Genomic DNA, 4,069 nt, shown 5'->3' with positions numbered 1-4,069 from the left:
TCATTCTGATGCATGTATGTTTTAAATTTTAATTTTAGAGACTATATATATATATATATATAGAGAGAGAGAGAGAGGGTTTTCTCACTCCTTCCAAGCATTTCTCTCAGCAAAATGTTCATTTGTTCATTTGTATCAAAACACCCTTTTAGTCTCGAAAATACCAAAAAATTAAAGTTCATTTGTTCTAATTTTCTCTTCATTCTACCTATATATTGTTGGAGTGAGTTGTATAGTAAAAGGAAATTAGAGTAATTATAGAAAATGGGATTTCTTTCCTTCACAGGTTAGCTTAATTATAGGAGCAAAATCTGTATAGCTTAGAATAGAAAATATATTATGATATATAGTCATAGGGTTGTGGTAACAAAATAAGAATATATTGAATAGAAAAAGAACTTTCTGACATGGTATCAAAGCCTAACCCTAGTACCCACCTACCTTAAACATTGCATCTCTCACCTCGCCCACCATGTCGTCGGACTCCGATGCATCATATATTTTGAAATTGGTGGATCATATATTTTGAGGCTATTAATAGGATAGTTATTAATAACTTTAGTGGTTGGTGGTATCTAGGAGTTTTGTTTCTCTCTTGTACATCAAATGGATCGTTCTTGGATGTCAAAGCATAGGAGATCAAAGGATTATGCATATGAGGTAGAAAGTTTTATTGCATTCGCATTAAAACATTCCGCATATAAAAACTCCATTTAATGCCCTTGCCTTCAATGTGGTAATATGATATTCCATACTTCTCCAAAAATTAGAGAGCATTTATTTTTCTATGGAATTGATTAGAGTTACCATACATGGTATTGGTATGGAGATGCTACTCCAAGTGCACCACCAACTAGTAGCCCTTGTCTATGTATGAAGCAAAAAAGACATTGAATGCATTGAGAATAGAATTTGAGAAAATGCATGCTTGTCCAAATGATTGTATATTGTATAGGAATGATTTAAAGGATGCATCTTCATGTCCAACTTGTGGAACTTCATGATGGAAGTTAGATAGAACAAAAACTAAAAGAGAAAGGGAGTCCCTGCAAAAGTAATGTGGTATTTTCCTCCAATTCCAAGACTTAGAAGATTGTTTTGATCCATAAAAGTTGCAAAAAACCTCATATGACATGCCCAAGAAAGAGAATTTGATGGCAAATTGCGTCATCCATCCGATTCCCCATTATGGAAACTAGTTGATCACAGATGGCCTGATTTTGCTTCAGAACCTAGAAACCTTAAACTTACCATTTTAGCAGATGGTATAAATCCTCACAATTCAATGAGTAGTAGACACAGTTGTTGGCCTATTATAATGGTCATTTATAACCTTCCGCCTTGGTTATGCATGAAAAGGAAGTTTATGATGATGTCTTTGTTAATATCGGTTCCACGACAACCCGGAAATGACATTAATGTTTATTTAGCACCATTATTGGATGACCTAAAAATGTTGTGGGAGGTGGGGGTTGAATCTTATGATGCACGCCAACAAGAGCTCTTTACATTAAGAGTTGTTCTATTATGGACAATCAATTATTTTCCTGCGTATGAAAACTTATCTGGTTGCATAGTTAAAAGATATTTTGCATGCCCCATATGTGGGGAAGATACATACTCTCATAGATTGAAGCATGGGAAAAAGAACTCATATACATGTCATAGATGATTTCTTCCTTGCAATTATCCTTTTAGGAAACAGAAAAAGGCATTTAATAGGGAACAAGAGTTTCGATCACCTCCACAACCATTGAGTGGAGAAGAAATTCTAAGGAAAATTGACGTCATTTGTAATTCATGGGGAAAAAAATAAGATCACTCAAGATAAGTTGAATGTCAAAACTAGAAATTGTTAGAAGAGAAAGTTCATATTCTTTGATCTTGAGTATTGAAAATACCTACATGTTCATCATAACTTGGATGTAATGCACATAGAGAAAAATGATTGTGAAAGCATCATCAGTACCTTACTTAACATTCTAAGTAAGACAAATGATGGACTTAATTCTAGTTTAAACCTTATGGAGATGGGCTTAAGCTGTGAATTAGGGCCAAGGTTTGAATCAAATCGAACTTATCTCCCACCTGCATGTTACACACTATCTTAAGTGGAGAAGAAGCTTTTTTGCCAAGCTTTATCACAATTAAAGGTTCTTGAAGGTTATTGATCTAACATGAGAAACCTTGTGTCAATGGAATACTTGAAGCTTTATGGTCTTAAATCCCATGACTATCATGCATTAATGCAACAGTTATTGCTAGTGTCATTACGATCAGTTTTTCCAAAGCATGTAAGACATGCTATTTATAGATTGAGTTTTTCTTTTATGCTCTTTGTAGCAAAGTGGTTGATGTGCCTACATTAGATAAGTTGCAAGATGATGTAGTGGTGACATTATGCTTACTTGAGAAGTAATTCCCATCTTCCTTCTTTAATATCATGTTTCATCTTACTGTGCATCTTGTAAGAGAGGTCAAACTTTGTGGACCAGTTTACCTAAGGTGGATGTACCCCTTTGAAAGATTCATGAAAATTTTTAAAGGGTATGTACGAAATCGTAACCGACCCAAAGGTTGCATAGTCGAATGCTATATTAGGGAAGAAGCTATTGAATTTTGTACAAGGTAATTATCAAATGTAGATGCAATTGGGATTCCTGTTAGTGTAAACATTAACCAAAAAGTTAGGGCACCCATACCTGGAGGTCAATCTATGATCGTTGATTCTAATTTTTGATTCCATGCACATCATTATGTTTTAGAGAACACAACTATTGTCCAACCTTATATCGAGTAAGAACTATTAACACTTAATATTTATCTGTTATACTTAAATTAACTATAGGACAATAACTTTGAACTTCTTATAAATAATTGCATAGAGAGCACATGGAATGGTTGAAATTGAAAAATCATCGTCAATCTAAAAGACAAAAGTGGCTCCAGGATGAACACATGCTAACATTTACTTATTGGTTTCGAAAAAAGTATCTGATTGGTGCTAAAATTTGAACTATTCTTTTTTCTAATGTTGAACATACATAGTAACTATTATTTATAATTACAGATTGAAGTTGCAATTGATAACAATGAACCTATATTTGAAACCCTTAACTGGATAGCTCATGGTCCTAGCCACCATGTCTCGAAATATCATAGATATGTCATTAATGGATGTCGATACCATAGCAAGAAGCATGATGACTTATGAGCTACCAAAAATAGCATAGTTAGTATTGTAGATTCAATAATACAAATTCCAAGTGCCAAGGATCAAAAGCTAGTGTTTGGCAAGCTTTGTTTCTACGGGATTATTAACAAGATATGGGACCTTGATTATACCATGTTTAGGATACCGGTTTTCAAGTGTGATTGGGTTGATAATAAGAATGGCATAAAAGTTGATGATCTTGGTTGTACATTAGTTAACTTTAACAAAATTGCTCATAAATTAGATCCTTTCATTTTGGCATGTCAAGCCAAGTAAGTATTTTATGTGTAAGACCAACTTGATCCAAGATGGTCAGTTGTTTTGTCAACTCCTCAAAAAGATTTCTTGGATAAGGAAGGAGGAGATGGCCTTGTAGACAATTCTTTTGAACACCATCCCTTTATAAGGGTATTGCCAGAAGTTGAAGCGTTTGATGTAATGGCTAACTCATATGCAATATTTATAAGAGGTGACTATGAGGGGATTTGGGTTGAGAACAAATCCTCTATGTAGTTGAATTGTAAACTTATAATAATGATGTACAAATAAAGGATGTCGAGAGGGTTGCAGATCCCACAAAATAGGTAATTTTTATTCTTTTTGTTTCCAAAGAACATCAAGTTGATTGCCTAAGTTGATGCCCTTTTGATGTTATTATTATTATTATTACTATTAGTATTATTATTTTTTCTTCTACATTTGACATTTCTTGTCATTAAAATTCAACGTACTAAAGCAAATATCAAGTATGATTCTTGTAAAATTCTTGTTTGTAAAAAATAAAATGTAATCATTCAATTATATGCAATTTTTAGTTTTCATAGGAACAAGTTAACAATTCAGTAAGTTAAATAT

This window comes from Vitis riparia, chromosome 3 (genome assembly GCF_004353265.1).
Source record: "Vitis riparia cultivar Riparia Gloire de Montpellier isolate 1030 chromosome 3, EGFV_Vit.rip_1.0, whole genome shotgun sequence".
NCBI classification, from domain to species: domain Eukaryota; kingdom Viridiplantae; phylum Streptophyta; class Magnoliopsida; order Vitales; family Vitaceae; genus Vitis; species Vitis riparia.
Note: the sequence above shows the minus strand (reverse complement) of the source record.